The sequence below is a fragment of the Carassius carassius genome, chromosome 6 (assembly GCF_963082965.1).
Source record: "Carassius carassius chromosome 6, fCarCar2.1, whole genome shotgun sequence".
Classification (NCBI taxonomy): Eukaryota; Metazoa; Chordata; class Actinopteri; order Cypriniformes; family Cyprinidae; genus Carassius; species Carassius carassius.
In genome coordinates this window covers 32,478,047-32,495,516 of record NC_081760.1, presented here as the reverse complement: position 1 = coordinate 32,495,516, position 17,470 = coordinate 32,478,047, and the positions used below count along the sequence as shown (strand labels likewise).

Sequence of the window (17,470 nt, the reverse complement as noted above, 5' to 3'; positions counted from 1 at the left end):
ACTGTCATTAGGACACCTTTGTTCAGTAGCCTATATGAGCCAACACTTTTAAGTAGGATTTCAAATAATATCTGAATTAAATCAAGAAGATGGCTTTGTTGAGATTAATTACATACGATCTAATTGAGGATCTATCGGACTCTTTATTGGCCGTGGAGACAAGCAGAAAAGCGACAAGCAAAACGCCGTGATGCAACTCTGTTGTAACTGGAGCAATGGTCCGGTTGATTCAGGAGGACACGCATGCATCACTACAAAAAGTAGCCTAATTGAGTTCACTGCAAAATATATTGTATGCATGCATCATGTATATATTGAATCTACTTAGCCTATATAAAACAAATCTCTTTTAATGTCTTTGTGAATACACCATAGCAACATTAAAGCGTTCCGCCTGAACTTTGTAGTCTACAACTGGATCGCCATGCACCGTGCAATGACTAAATGTTCCAAAAGCTCCAAAGGCATGGGCAAATGATGAACGTTGTCACAACATGATTAAATATATTGTAAAAATATGTATACAAACACATAGAAAAGTTATCCGTTTTCGCTGTCATTGTATCTCGAGCTTGTCGTAGCGCTTTGAGGAAGACTTGCCTGGCACTTCGCGGTTCCCACCCCAGCGAGCGCACGTCTTGCCCCGTCTGAGTTGAGCTGTACAGTGAGGGGGGACACGTGATCGCATCTGATCCCATTGATTTTGTTATAGGGTGGAGGTCTGGGTTTTGTGTACATAAGATCGTGTGCTCGATTCTTCCCTCTCTCTCTCTCTCTCTCTCTCTCTCGTACTCCAAGTGCCACAGCTCCGCCTCCTCTTTTCGCAACATTGACGCAATGTATAAATGCTGGAACAAAAGGACAACTTCCTTGAAGCTTGGCGTAATTGCAATAATAGAGAGCTTCAGTGACATTCTGATGGGTCCTGCATTCTACCGGAATATCTTTCCAACAGCTTCTCTGGCTCGACGTAGGCTACGCGTAAAATGGATTTGCACTTTCCCAGGTTATTCCAAGCCTGAAGTAAGTATCATAAACCATCCTTTCCCTTATCCAATCTCTCCAGCTCCGCTCGCGCTCCCCTGCTTCATAAGAGGAAATACGACGGACCGAAGCGTTGTCGATGAGTTGCCATTCACAGTGTGTTATCTCGTGTGTTGGCTGTGCGATTTAAATGTTTGAGGACGAAAGTTGTCGTGTTGTTTACGATTCATTATCGGGCTTATCTAAAATTCACATAGGCTATGTATGAGCGGAGGTGGTAAACAACCGCGGGTCGCACAGTTGTTATTAATAGGACGGAAAAGAAAGGCGCTAATTTTCTGAATGAATGTTTTTGTGTTTCGTGAAGGGTTTCAACAAAAGGCGATGTATGCGCTCTCGCGGGGGGTGGGTGGTTGGGGATTAAAGTAGAAGTATCCTAACGTCAATGACACTTTCCACAATTAATTAATTTCGTGCATTAGCTAAGGTTGAATAGCATGTCAAAAGAGCGGCTCGAGCGCGTATACATTCATCACCGAGCACAAAAAGCTGTAGTGAAAGCCAAGCAGTGAAGTGCCGGGTTGTATTATGTTCAGCTACGCTGAAGCTGCATTCCGCTTTCATTCCGCCGCTCCAAAATTATACGAAGATGTGGTGTGTGTCTCAAAACCAATATATTCTCACATGTTGCTCATTCCTACAGCTGAGATTAAACAGTCGCGTTTTATTTCAGCAACCAAACGATGGCTGTGCTATTGGTGTTAATACCGATCCGATACTTTGCGAACAAAGGACTGGGGGAGAATTTCGTGAGGTGGAGAACGACAGTAAAAGAACGGCTTGACTGTTTACAATAATAACAGGATAGCCGTGACGTCGAGTGATCGACAGCGCTCTCAGCCAGAGGAGAAACTTCTGAAGCATCAACAACATTCTAAATTTGGACAGGGGTTACATCATCGAAGTTAACGCTGCTGAGGGGCGGGACTTCCGGTTTGATTTGAGTTCGTACCGCTGAAGCGGCTGCTCTTTCTGTTGTGTCTTTGTAGCCTATCCATCTGTCTCTGCACAGTCGCCTCCCCTTCACTGTCAAAAGCAGAGCATTGGTTAACATTCTGACCGGTTGCTCTGCTGGATGTATTAACATGTTTCTAGATGCTCGTAAATTGTTAGTAATAATGACGTTGATGTAGCTATCGTGTGGTCCAAACTCACCGCATTCAAATAATATAAATGCCGCAACCCCAACTTAAAAATAAGTAATGAACTCATATATTATGACTTCAGCTATTCAGAGAGCTTGTTTGCAATGATCAGTTCATTATATCTCTAAAAACTTGTAATTTTGTGCTGGTGCTCTTCATAGAATGCCATAATTATAGATAGTGGTAGGCTATGTCATATGTTTATACAGGGTTGATGAAATATCATGTAATGACTTGCTACAAAGTCAAGACAGTTAGCTATCACATAAAATTACTACATATAATCATTGAATGAATATCAGTCTCATGCCATACAACATACTAAATACATGATGTTAAATTTACTGAAATTATATTGCCAGTGCACTCCATTGCATATAAATAGCATCCTTTTATCTTTTATGATAGGTACAAAATTTTACAGGCTATAATGCCAGAAACAAAATTTCAGATAAAGTGTGTTTGTGCAGATTCTGTGAGGTGATGTCAAATGTTTTAGGAATAAACCTGACCTATTTTGTGTTCATACTCTCAGCCTTCTCTATATTCTATAAGGCATTTAATTAGAGAGGGTTTTTATATTGTAAAGCCATGTGGAAAGAGACCATTCACTTTAGTAAGATCTCTTCTGCTTTGGGTCACTAATAAATTAAGTTAAACCAAACAAACCAGCATGAGCCCTTGGTTGTGTCTTGTTAGGCCAGCCCACTTAACAGGGGTCAAAGGTTGCGGTTTTATTCTCAGACTTGACTTGCAGGCATCTATTGGCTATTGATGGATGTTGTTACTTAAGTGTGTAGGCTCTGGCCTCTGTAAAAGTGGGGGCTGTCCCCTCACATGCTCCCACCCCCTCCCTCATACTAAAGAGATCATTGGCACAGCTGCCTCAGACAGCTTTGGGGTGGGTTGGGGGTCCGAGACCCTTCATTGAGAGAACAAAACCTTTTTATAAACACACACACTCAAGTTCACCCTTTACAACTGCCCCTATTTTCACACCCCTACAAAAAAAAAAAAAAAAGGTCTGAAGGGCACTGGGTGCACAGCACACGTATTTGTCCTTACTAGTGCACAGCTAATTACTAATATGTTAGGATCATAAATTCGAAAAACAGAAAAGTATGTTTCATTTTTTTTTTTTTTTTTAGGTTAGAGTTTATCGTCATGAATAAGTAATCCAACAGGTCAAGGATTTAAAATAAAAACTGTAACAGATACTACGTACAACAAAACACAACTTTTCTACTTTCAGATATCCAACAAGTGTAGTCTGCCATAACATACTTTGCTGACTCAGCAAATTTTCAGCTTATTTTTTTTTATTTTACACTGATAACATTAATTTCCATCAAACTGCAAAATAAAACCACACATCTATTTAATGGCAAAACAGATATGCTCCACACACCAACAGAAAAATCAAAGAATGAGTTAATCAGATTAACATCCTGTATCTTTTCACTGAATGTATCGAAATAATTTGAAGCCCTGTAGTGTGTGTCTATTTCAAAAGTTGTTTGAGGTGAAATGTGAAGGAAGAGAGTTTAATTTGATTCAGAGATTTAAACTATGAATGGAGAGTGTGTTAAACTTCAGTAGGAACCTTGTTGCTACACTTGCATTATGAGATGATACAGGAGTCATGGAGTCAGAAATTAGTCAATAATGTAGATAAAATGTGCTGTGAGACAGGGCCTTAAATATAGGCCTGCATTTGTTGTATTGTTTGCCAGTGAAAATAGCTCTATATGTGTATACAAGGGTCTTTGAAAGTGTGCATCTGGTTATTATTCATATATGCTTCCAAAAGCGTCATGCTTCATGTATTTGACTGTAATTCATGCTGTATTAGCTCAACATCTTTTAGCTGATTACACAGCCCTGTAATATTCATATGCAATCGAACAATTACAAAGCTGAGATCCATGATAAGGTTGATTCTGACATACACAAATATAAAATGTGGATTATTAGTATCTATTGGCTGCAAGGTGCCTTAGGTGTAATGTAGGTTCGGTCAGATTATTACAGCCTTTATATTGCTGCATATGAATGTTAGTAGGTTAATTAATCACCCAAACTACAAAAATGGGTTAAATCTTGTGCTGGTATCTACTACAGAGTGTCTGTGTTTGGATAAGTGGGCAGTATTAAGATTTGGGCTTTCAAGTGTGTTACAAAGCAGTTGCTGAAGAAAAACCAGGTCATATCACCCTCTCTTTCTGAACAGAATGGATATTTTACAGCACCACCGAGGCTGAGCTATCACTTTGCATAGGGCGTATATAGAAGAACACCTTACATAAGTTTCTCTATAGCGAGCTGGAAGGGAAGTAGTCGATGAAATAGCTTAAATGACAAGCATTGGATAGCCAAGGGCTACTCTTTATTTTAATAGGCTCCTTATCTCTCCCGATTTGGGTGCCTCCCCTCAATTGGCAGAGGCACACGGTATTCTTCTCCTTTAAACACATGCATGTCTCTCAACGCACAGTTTAAGAGAATATTGTAAGATTGTTTCGTAATTTAACGGTGATGAAAAAAATGTTTCTTTCAGTAAAATCTTTCTAATCTCCCACCTTCAAAACCGCTCTCCAAGTCGATGTTCCCGGCATGCACACGCGAGCTGGGGGCGGTTCTTACAGATTTGAATGAGGAGAGTCACTTTCGGCGCCATTTTCGAGTGAGCGGCGATAACATCAACACAGAGCGCGCGCGCATAGAGGGACAGTGCGCGCGACACATCGTCTTAAACATTAGACTTGTTATCTGAATGTGGGGAAAACTGCATAGTCGGAGCACGTCTAGAGAGCTAAACCGCCTGCGATCTGGTGTCGACGAGCACAGAAGTGACCAATACGATCCGACCGTGGAGCCGAAGGAGAAAAGGGGGCTATCGCTCAGCTGCGTAATATGGAAAACATGCGATTTAAAACAAATAATACATAAAAATAACACTCGACCCGGGGAAAAATATAGAAAAATTCTGAAAAATACCAGAGGGTCTTAGGATTGGGATTCAGCGCGGCGGTGATGAAGGTTTTGTCATTTTGGTGCTTTTTGACGTCGCTTTTTGAGCGGGAGTAACGGACGAGCAGCTGCGCAGATACACGCAATTCAGTCCGAGTCTGTGATGAATCACACACTGAACTCAGATCAGAGAGGACACACATCAGGCATTTTACCCGGTAAGATGTTTGAAACTGTTAATTCGTCGAGCTTGACATACAATAGTTGACTTTGAATGTCATTTGTTTTGTTTTTTTCAGACCACGTTGTCGTGAAACTGCCTTAAAGCATTTTTTAGGGCAACGTTAAATACTTTGCGCCATTTTATAAGTCCAAGCACGAAAACCTATATTGATTTAAAAAAGTTTTTATTTTATATTATTATTATTATTGTAAGACGACGCGGTCACAGTGTAATGCTCTTGATTGAGACGTCACAACGTAATATGTTACAATTAGACTGAATGGACAACTGTGGTCTTTATTTAACTTATAAAAATCGACACCATTTACCCATGAGGCAGAGTCTTGTGCTGACATTACTACTTGGATATTATAAATCGTCGAGTGTCGTTGTGTTCAGGTGAAATAATAGTGTAATGTAGCGGTTTTTGTGCATCTAGAGCTGTGAGGGCAGAGGACGCGTTTTCGTCTGCAGGAGAAAGAGAGATTCTTGCTTTTCAGCTTTTATTAGAAATGTGAATTGGAGTTCAGCAGTATAGTTACAAGCAGGGCAGTTTCAACTTCTTGTGCAAGTTGGTGGACGTACGCTCGAGTTTGGCTCATATTATTCACAAAATAAAAAAAAAGAAAACGTTTATTCTGTCCGGATCTTCAATAAATATCTGATAAAAAACTACGTTTATTATTAGTGTTCAGTAGCACCACTTGTTTTTTTCAGCTTCTTTGATGAATTTCAGAGGCTGTTTCCATTTTTGAAACAATAAGTAACTTTCTGTGCAGTTTTTCTATGCAACTGGATGGAAAAGTAAGCATTGAACCACTGTGGGGGTGGATTTGAAAATGCAGGCCTGTTGAGAAAAAGCCCTTGTCAGATGCAGAATAGCTGAGGTGTGTGTTCCTCTCCCCTCTTTCAGTCTGTGTGTGCACTGGGTGTCTGTCTCGTGGAGGGTGTGCTGGACCTGGAGATTCAAATGAGCCAAAGTTATGTTATGACTTTTTTTTCATTATGTTTGATACAGTTATGGCATAGGCAAACAAGTCATCAGACAAATTTAACCTACAGTATACAAGAGATAAATGTTTTAAATATATATTTATAAGTCACAAATATAAGTCTCACAGACCTTTATTTAAAAAAAAAAAGCTATTGGCATTATTGGTCCACAGCTTGTTTTCTGTAACCGTTTAAACCAAACAGCTGTAGACACTTTTCAAAAGTGTAATTTTGTTTAGTCAGACTTTAATGTAGTGTAAGTCGTCCACTCACTCTGTAACTATTTTTGAGGCCAAGTGTGACTTTAATCAGAGTCAGAATTGATATTTCTTTGGTTATTGCTCTACATTGTGTCAGAGGGACAATATTGTTGCCTTGAATGACTTTTGAGTGTTTTTTCATCACTCAGGGCAATGTATGGCAGTTTACTTGAATTATTGGAAAAAAATATTAATAGTTCTGATAAGCTTTTAAAAGAAACTCATTCATTTAGGCAGTGATCATTTTCTTCTGTAGAGCAGTAGTGGACTTTTTATTGCAAATTAATATATAAATGTTTTAATATATGCCTAGTCATGATGCGGTGTAAGAGCTTGCTCACCAATCACAAACATGATTTTTACAACAAAAAAGTAATGAAAATAAAAAATGACTGGGCACAAGTCATGGGAATTCCTTGTATCTGTGCATAATTATATAAATATGATAATTACTGTGTAAAGTCTTTATAATTATAGTATGATTTTACAGTGGATATATTGTAAAACTGGTAATAGTTTCCTATTAAAGTTGGCTACTTACATGTTCAACACATTGCACACACACACATTCAATCACACATTCAATCTTTCATTTATTAAAAAAATATTTAAAAACGACAGTTGAACGTATATCTTTTAATATAAAGTGTCAGTGAGATTTTAACGTTGTCATACGGCTTCCAGCCAGCTAGAAAAGGAATATCAGGATTGTATAAAACAGATATTGTCATGGTGACATGCCTTCGTTACTGATTGTCCAGCCACAACAACAACTGTTCAGTCTCTTCATTCACTCCTATACAAAGAAATAAATATGAGTAATTATTTGTAAAAAAAAATAAATAAAAAAAAAACAGTAACTTGCCCATTTTACACAGATATTTCATTGTCACACTTGTAGCTTGTCTGTGTGAGGAGGATTAAAAATACCCGGTTGTGTGTGTGTATTTATATTATCATGTCAGTGTGTAGTTGTGGTCATGAGGCGATCCCTTAGTGGTCTATTGTGAGCGAGGCTGGACATTATGACGATGACACACTTCGACCACTTTACATAGAGTTTGTCTTCAGATTAGGACTAAAGTTTACAGCATTATACAGGGCTTGTGTTTTTTGTTTTTTTTATATCAACCACTCAAGACGTTTGCTGATGTGTGTTAAAGTACGATGGACAATGACAAAAGCATGCCAACAAGGCCCAAATTAATGCACATTCTCAGCCAGCCACTCATTTTGAAATATTAACGTAGTTAGTTTTATTTTTACAAGCGGAACAGAGTTTGGGACAGTCCTATATTTATTTAGTTTATTTACAGACATTAGATAACAAGGTATTTAATAATAAGAGGTGACTTCTTACAAGAAAAAAACTAACATTCCACACATTTTATTTTAGCACTTTTAAATCCTGCTTTTAATTTTAATTTAGCATTCACTAATATAAAGGCAAATATAAATGCCTTTATATAAATATAAAGGCAAAAGATTGTATTATTGGAAGTCATTTTATTAAAAGCAGGTTGTTACATTTTTATCAACAATGTTATATTTTGTAAAACACTCTTTCTACACTTTTCTACTTGAATCTACCCTTTCAAGGTCCAGCTGCATTTTCACCCTGTTGCAACAAATTTGCTACAAAGAAATTTTCCAAATTTTGCCGTAACCTTTGATCATAGTGAGCGTTAGCTTGTTCTCTCGTGTCTCTGTGACCATGACACTCATCACAATCATGATAGTTCTTTATGACTTGTACTAGTTCATCATGATGTGTATTGCAAGTGTCATTCATTCCCATAGTTATAATATAAACTTGTAACCTCTTGGCCCAAATCCAAATGGAAACCCTTATATGTGTTATCTGTAGGAGCTGTGTGTGTCACATACAGCATATACCACTGACACTGTTGGTCCCTGTTATATGCCCAGTGTTTAAAGCATTTTTTCCCTTATCTTAACGCTTATGTAATATTGCATTTGACTCAGATCCCCATCCCACACCATTATGAAAAACTCTGTACATGCAGGGCCTGTTACTTATCTTTATTATTTTTCTCTAATCATTATTTGTTCGTTTTAATTCTGATACCATGAAAATATATTAACAAAATAAATTTAAAAATATATATATCTTTGTCTATTTGGCTTCCTTAGCAATAAGGTAATGCCCTTTTTGTCTTACACCCTGAATAGCATTTAGTATACTGCATGAGAAAAAGAAAACAAAATGTGTTAGTTGTTTTTGTGCTGCTGCTGCTCATGAATTGAGGCACCATCACGGGTTATATTATTCATGTTGATTCTGACATGAATAATATTGTGGAATTTCGCATTGTGTTATACTTTGGTGCCATATTGACTTCAATGGCATCACATTTTCATCTTTTGAGTAGCAGCTGTAGATAATATTACAGGCCTGTACTGTTCTAGCTAATTTTTATGTCTACATCTCTTTGCCTGTAAACATCGTATAGTGGCTTTTTGAAGTAAATGCGATAGCAGAACTGGTCCCAAAATGAGTTTGAGGTTTCTGCTGTGTTTTCCCCCCTCTTTGTGTTAGCTCACTTCAACGTGCCTCTTGCCACAAAGTTAAAGAAAGGCCTTTAGGATTCAAAGAAGTGGGTTGATGTAGTTTCAAGTAGTAGTAGCTTGAAGGGAAAATAAGAAGAGTCACTTGGCTGTGTTATTATCATGAAACCTGAATGTCAGGAACATTTGGGGCGGGGGCTTTTGATTTCATAACCTCACTTGCTAGTAGTAAACCTATCGGTATGAAACATAATTTTCGGGCCTAACTCGGGCCTCAGTTGCGTGTGTTTGTTTGCCCAGCAAGATCACAGGACTCTCGATTCTTGGTGGGTGTGTATCTGTGTGTGTCCTTTTGTAAATGATCATTAAGATGCAAAACACAGAAATGAAAATCTTGATCTGAGTGTCAATTACAAAGCTATCTGCTAAGAGGAACACAGCGCCAGTCGAGCTGTCTGATGCCAAACAGCAGAGCTCTTCATTGTAAGCTCTTCTTAGTACTACATGTGCTGCCAGGGGCTGCCCCTATCTGACGTTACCAAGGCAAATGCACTTGTTATGGGGACTGGCGCTGTTGTCAAGGTATTAGGCCAGTGAAACCCCCCCACCTCCACCCACTCCTTCCAGTTAAAGTGCTTGAAGTGTTTTTGCGAAGTTTGGTTCATACAATATGAAACAACTTGTATATTGTGTTTGTAGTGTACTGTGATGTTTCATGTACAAAGTCAATCTATAATAATCTGAAGCTTTACTGTACATCTAAGCACAATTTGTAAAGAAATACGAATGAACCTTGCAAAATAAAAAATAACAACACAGAACTGCAAATTGAAAATCAGAAATGTGGTGCATTTAAGACAGTAATAACAGTAACATTTTATAAGCTGTGTATTGAAGAATAAATTGTGGAATAAAAATATTAAATCATGAATATAGCATCCCCTTTTTGATATTTACAAGATTAATATATTTTGCTTGTAGCTCCAAGCTTCCAGTTCTTTGTTTTGAAATTTATTATCAAATCTTTATTTACACTATACTTTTTTTTTTTTTTAAATGTTTGAAATATTATATTTTCTACTATTTTAAGTATAGATGTTTTCAAGAGTACACTGTGCACAAAGATTATTATTTTTTATTATTTTTTTTGTCAACAGTGTGTAGAGTGGGATTAAAAATGTCAGACTTGGTTTCTTTAGTTCCAGGATTGTTTTATGCTGTCCCATTGGGCAGATCTTGTGTGTTTAAATGTTCTTTCACACACACTTGTGTGCTCTCGTGCCCCTTTGCTTGTTACTCTTGTAAAAGCAAGTTAACTGATGGGAGCAGCTTCCCCTTTCTGTGGTAGGAAGCTAACTCCTGGCATGCAAAGTTACATGGAACAGCACATCTAGCTGCAGCCTCGTAAAAATACACTAATCAGACTTACTCCTTCACATCACCAGTGTGTCATTTCGGTTAGCAAATAAACTATTGGTAATTCATACACCACTATTATTTTATTAACTATTGTTTTTATTATTTATTTATTTTTTTAATTGATGTACGCATGTGCCCTGAAGTGTAAAATTCAATGTATATTACTTGAATGTATAAAAATAACTAAATACATTTTGATGGGCTTTTATGTTGTTGAATTCATTGTCCCTTCTAGGTTTTATTACCCTATAATATACAGTCACTGTGAGTCAGTAAATACTGAGACTATACATTTCAAGAAAGCCATCACTGAGTTTTATGCCTTTATGAATTTAATTTATAAAATGGACTTAATAGTAAGTTACAATTTTAAAATTATTTGTTGGTATAAAATCATTTTAGTCTGATGTTGCTTGTTATTTAGGCTGAAATAATGATTCATCTTTTTTTCTTTCTACATTACTAACCCATAAAAGTTATTTTATTTCAGGTGTGTCTTTAAAGTTAATTATTAGTACTACTGCTTAAAATTACATTTATATTGTGGGCATCATTAAAATGTACTTTGTATTGTTTGATTTTGTCCTTTGTATTTGTAATTGACAAGTGTGTTGTTTTTAAATATAATACTTTTTTAACTTTACATTTAATTAAACCATGTTTTATTATCACACATTATGTAATTTCTAGAAAACACCTTTTCGTAGGTTTGGTACTGCTCTGGTCTTGTTTGTTGGGGATGGGTTTCCATTCTTACACACACACACACACACACACACAGTAACAAACAATAACACTAGGATTTATTTACTAGAAGATTATACAGCATTCATTTAAATATTTCAAATAATGTACACGTGCAAAAAAACTACAGGTAAAAAAAAAACACTGCATGTTATGTGGATGGTATATTTACTTGTCATTTTGTTAAGGAACATAAAAGCCAGAATTTGTGCTTCATAAATTTCCCTTTAATTTTGATTTCTCCAGGAAAGGAATGTAGAACACACGGCATGACACTGAGCTGTGACACTGTCAAAGAACTGGAAGTACACCACTAAGTGTAACCATGTGTATGTGAACCATTTTAACTATAAATCTTATAAGAAGCATGGTTCAGCTGAATTATTATTTTAAATTGAAAAATACCATGAAGTATAAAGAAAAACAAACAATTTTTTTTCTATATTCTCATTAAGTGCCTAAAAAAATAGAAAACAACAAGAATGGGAAAAACATACAAACAACATAAGTAAATGTTATAATGTTGGAGATTTCAGGCTTTTGTCAGGGGGCTCTTTTCATAACCTGTAATTTTACCCTTATAGACAGCAGATGCTTGTCCTCTTGCTTGTTACACCAAAAGTTTATTGTCACTGTTGGGTCACCTGGTACAAAAGCACATATGTGTTTACTGAATAAAACAGAAACCCGGGGGCTTACATCAGAAATAGAACATGATAAATATTGAAAGTTAGTCATGCGTGAAATTATTTTTTTTAGCGTGATTATTTTGCACTTTGCACACATCATGTAAATTATTTCTTACACTCCTACATAACAGTCATTTCAAAGATGGTTTAAGACACAACTGTATGAAACCTTGTTGTTTAGATTACTCATATGGCTCTTTAAAAATGCATGTCTTGACTGATTTGAATTACCTCAATGAATATACTTGCAATTTTTTTCTTATATTGAATATGAAAATAATTTTGAAAATGTGATTCAGTTCATGTTTTAATAACAGTTGCTGGTTTTCTGAAGTTTCCTGCTTTTGTCAAATTCCTCTAAATAAAGGTTTGATACAGTTCAGTTTTTAATCACAGTGCACACTTACCTGGTAATAGTGATTTGGTCAGTGAGAGACAGGCAGGTCGTGTAAGCACAGTGAATGTTTTTCTCAGAATAAGTACCAAATTACCCCAACTGACCAGAGTTAAAAGTATGCACAAAGATTTTGAGCACTGTGTACTTCTCCAGAAAAATCCGCCCGTCGCTGTGGAATAAAAATGTACAATTAAAAATAGAAGACAGTTATAAAATAAAAGTGTTAAGGTCATATGAGTGTAAGGTGTGTAAGGCATTTGTGGGCTGCTTTTCATGATGTAACAGACTTTAAAAATAAAAAAACAATGCATTTGACCTTTAAGTTGGACATTGGCAGCTGCAATTTTTTGTGGTTGCCAATTAAAACAAAAACAAAAAATGAATACCTTTACTTGACTCCTAAAATCTTTGGAAATAAATGCATTTTCATTTTTTTTCATACATGATTATATCAGTTACCTATGACATGCTGTATTTGCATAGCAAAACCAAAAGTGAGAAATAAGGCCACAAGCCTCAAAGTCTGCAGCTTGGTATTTATCTCTATTTTTGATTATTGATTCTAACGTCCTCAACAAGTTACTTTTGCCCGCGAAGTCATTTTGTGAAAATGTCATTAGAGCTTTTAGACATATTGACACTTATAACTCATTGTCTTGTATTGATCCTGTGTTTTCAGGTTGCGAAACGAGGAGCGTGTGTGTGCGGCTGTGTGGGCGCGCGCCTCGCGTGAGTGCGTGTGCGCGCGCTCTGTGCGGGGCCTGTCGGTACTGTAGCAGCACAGAATGGTTTGTGAGTTATAACGGGGATGCAGGCCGTACTGTGCTGCGGCAAGAACGACAGGACAGACGCGCACTTCAGATTCAGACGGATGAAAAGACAGAAGAGAAAGGTCTAGTAGGTGAAAACAACAGCAGCAGCAAGACTCCGTGTGCCTGTGAGTCTCCTGAACTTGGCCGTGTGACTGACTGGCTGCCTGGCTGTAGCAGCACGTAAATATTGGAGTCAAAGCACTAGCGAATCCTCCAGTATTGACCGTGCTGCTGGAGTTAGGCGGGCCGTTTCCCGTCTGCGGGGGCCTCGTCAGGAGAGCACGAGAAGATTAACGACGGACTAATGACATGCTGTCGGTGTTTTAAACGCTTTTGATCTGAGAATCGTTAACATGAATTGTGATAAAACATCGCATAAGCTGTATAAGAGTTTAAGTTGAAATTAATTTCAACAATTTATGTACATGTAAAAATGCAATAAAGGAAAATACAATTTAAAAAAAACATTACAATCAGCATTTTTTTTTACAGAGCCACGTTGTGCGAGAACTGCAGTTTCTGTCAAATACATACATCTACCACATTCATTTCTCACCAAATTCCAATAAAAATATCTATTTTATTTTTAGTTTACTATTATATATGACGCTTATCGTAGAGAACAGTTATAAAATGTCTTAAGCATCATCCTATCAGTAGTGTACCTTCCGTCTTTATTTACACATTTTGAATTACGCAGCATCGCCATCTTCTGGGAAAATGTAAATGGTTTGAAGTTTTCAGATCACCCCGTTTCTTTTAGGTTAAGATTAATGGGAGGGGTGCTGACAGAATCTCTTCTAGATCGGCTCCTTTTGGTATGTTTTATTGTTTGCGTTGATTCTCGCGTTTCTTTCCCTTGGTAAGAGTCGTCAATATCAAGTATATTTACACTCTCTGCTGAAAGGCTCAGGCGATACTAATGAAACCAAACCATTCTTCAAATCGAGTCCAGCCTCAGGCCAAGATTAAGAAAAGTTTGCGTTCATCTGGATCAGCAGTCCAAAAATGTCAAATAAACGAATGAAAGACAAAAATACGAATCTATATAAAACCATTAAAGGCACTTCAACTCGAAACACTAAGTTGTTGCCTCAAACAATAGCTTACGAATGGCCAAAAATTACTGAGACAAACCTAAATGTTTGCTCAGATTTAAGTGATCTGATTTCTTAAGTGACTGATTCCTCTAATATCCAGCCACACCACGGTTCGCTTTTGAATGAACCTGAAATGAAATAACAACTCAAGTATGGACGTGAAGCGATGAGACGTATTTTGGGTCGTTTAGTACAGGCAGATTTTATTGCCTTAATAATTAAAAAATAATAATTTATTGAAAGAAACCCTGATTATTTTGAACGACGAAGCGCAGCTCCGGGACTCACATTTCTGATGGCAGTTGTTCTTAACGCCCCCCCCCCCCCCCCACCCAAAAAAAAAAACTACAAATAAATAGATAAATACGTGCAACTGGCCATAAACTCAATTTAAATTGATCATTCACTCAAAATCCGCTTGACACTTTCATAGTGAATATCTATCTGTCCGTAGAAAACCGTTTCGTGCCATTAATTACTAAAACTGCTCTGAAAAGCTGCACTGATTCTCCTTAATGGTTACTGATTTGTATTAAAGACGCATAATAATAAATAAATAAAACACTTTTTAGATCCTCGGTGGTAGGATGCCATACAGGTGATTTCAGTGATTAAAAATCAACGCAGGTGTCCTTCTGTACAAGAGAAAATGTCTGTACAAGGAAAAAGGTTATTGGTGTGGGGCTATGCACTGACTCTTACTGTTCTAGGTAGAACATACATAAAACCTAAATCTATAAAATTATTTCATTGTGTGTCATTTTAATTGGTCATTTAGGATTATTTAACACTGTTTTATTTTTTATATATCGTGAAACTTTGGTTTAAAAAAGATTTGGTGCCACTGGTATTCTTGGATGTGTTGTCTTCTACAGAATCTGAATATAAAATGATTCGTTATAATAATAAACCAAAGCCGAAACTGGTGCCCTAACTTGACCGATCATAAGTCCTTTGATGGCATATCAACTTCTACATCGTATTACGTAATATAACATGTGTAATCAACGATGCTATCGAATGACATCCATGACGGACATAATTAGCGAACCGATGAGAGAAAATAGAGCAGGAACCACGTCACTTTCTTTTGCTCTTACTTCACTCCCTTCCCTCGGCTGAACTAGAGCTTAAATACTGTACTTATGAATTCGCACTCAACACTTTCTGAAGCTAAGTTGGCCTTGTTTCATAGTGAAGTTCATAGTGCACCCAAACTGGCTGTATAAGGTTTTTTTTCGTACTGAGTAAGCTGTTCTTGGCAGGTAAGACGAGATCGGAGCCGGTAATTGCCACAGAAACATCAGTTGGAGTGTCAGAGCTGAGCAACGCGCAGGTTTCTGGTGAGATCTGATTGGTCAGTTCTGAAAATAACGGTTTTGTTATCATTCAAAAGGCTAGAGGCAGCGGATAAGTGAGTGGACCAGTGTTCATCATCTCTTCGCTGTTTCTAAACTAGTTTATACAGCGACAGCAAACAAACGTCGCTATATAACATCACTTCATATGTCATAACCTGCATTTCAAAATCAAAACATGGCGAGTCCGGTAAAGTTAGTGTAAGTCTGTACCCTGTACAAAAAGTAGTAAATCAAAACGTTCTCTTGCCATTACAAGACAGCGTCTATTTATGAATTATTAAACTAGATTAAGCTAAATAATATATATAACGTCTATAAATAAAAGGTCGACAGGAAGAACATGATGAGACACTGTGCCTACTTTACCTACCGTTGGTCCATTTACCTCGACATCTGCTTACTAGTCACCCCAAAGGACGAGAAGGTGATGTCAGTCAAAATAAAAATTTTTTTTTACAATAACGCAATAATCCTATGAAAAGCAGGGATGTTTGGTTAAACAGTTCCTCCGCGTAACTGTGAACACAATCTCACGCGCTCTTTTATTGGATAGAAACCGCGCGCGCCAGTAACCAGGGCACTCAGAAAACTCAATCATGGCGCTTGTTGCTGTGCAGATTTCAACACTAGCGCACGTCAAAAACAACAACCGTTTATATCGAAGTTACGAATTACAAGTAACAAACAAGCGTCTTTCAAAACGGTTGTTTTAAAGTGTCTTTGATATGAGAGCGAGAAAACATATGAACACAAGAAAAGATACATTTTCGTTTTTGAAAGAAGTTGGTCAGTTATAGATCCCCCCTTACGTTGAGCTGCACGGTTGTTGCTATGCAAACATTCACAGCTGTGACTGAGGGCCACAGAGCAGGTTAAAAGCTTTTAAGGTCACATCGATCGTTATCCCTCAGATTTGCTTCGCACATTCAGTGTGATTGCACACATATTCAGACTTGTACACCTAATGCTATAAACCCAAAGTCTAACCATTGGTCTATCGTATCATGCTTTCACCCTGTTACCTGTATGGTCTGATAGATGACAGATTGATGTAAACATGGTGTCTCCTAAAGACAGCAAGTATTTGGCTGTGAGAAATTCAAACAGGTTTGGAACTACTTTAGGGTGAGTAAATTATGACAGATTTTTTAATTTGGGTGAACTTTAAAGAGATAAATCGTCCAAAATTATAACGTTGTCATTATTTACTCTAATTCTTACACAACAGTAAAGCACAGCCTTGGTAACCATTCATTTTGACAGTATAAGACGCAATGAAAGTGAATGCTTAACTTTCTTCATAATCATAACATCTCGATTTGTGTTTCACAGAAGAAAGAAAGGATTGAGGGAGTAACTGACGACAGGATTTTCAGTAATTCCCAGTCTGTCGGATACTCACAAGAGGTCGCCGTTGAACTATAATATATATTTTTTTTTAAAGTGAAAGGAAAAAAACTTTCACAGCTTTTACAAATATGTGGCAAGAGAGGTGGTTAAACGGATATAAAGCACGGCATTCGCATAATACACAAAACAAGTTTAGTTAGAGTTAGTGGTGTAAAGAGAGGAACAGTTATATCTCGTCTGAGAATTGGTCAAATCTGCTCTCAACAAATCACTTCAGATTACAGGGAAACATGATTCTGGTCAGTGTTATAATAAATGTGGACTCAGAAAGCGCAGAGCATGTGCTGATCAACTGTATTCATATGAAAGACAAAGACTACAATTAAAGAGGATTTAATATATGCTGGGATAAACTCTTTAACTTTGCAGAATGT

The 17,470-nt window shown here is 37.1% G+C and overlaps 1 long non-coding RNA gene across 2 annotated transcripts; it reads right to left on the bottom strand.

Moving 5' to 3' along the window:
* Positions 1 to 11,871: 11,871 nt before the first annotated feature.
* On the bottom strand, positions 11,872 to 16,214 carry LOC132142669 (uncharacterized). 2 transcript variants are annotated; one of them, XR_009434097.1, is made up of 3 exons: positions 15,570 to 16,214; positions 12,424 to 12,582; positions 11,872 to 11,971 (listed from the first exon to the last, which is right to left on the bottom strand). It is a non-coding gene; the product is annotated as an uncharacterized LOC132142669 (long non-coding RNA). The 2 variants fall into 2 exon arrangements; XR_009434096.1 differs by having other exon boundaries at positions 16,053 to 16,214.
* Positions 16,215 to 17,470: the final 1,256 nt, after the last annotated feature.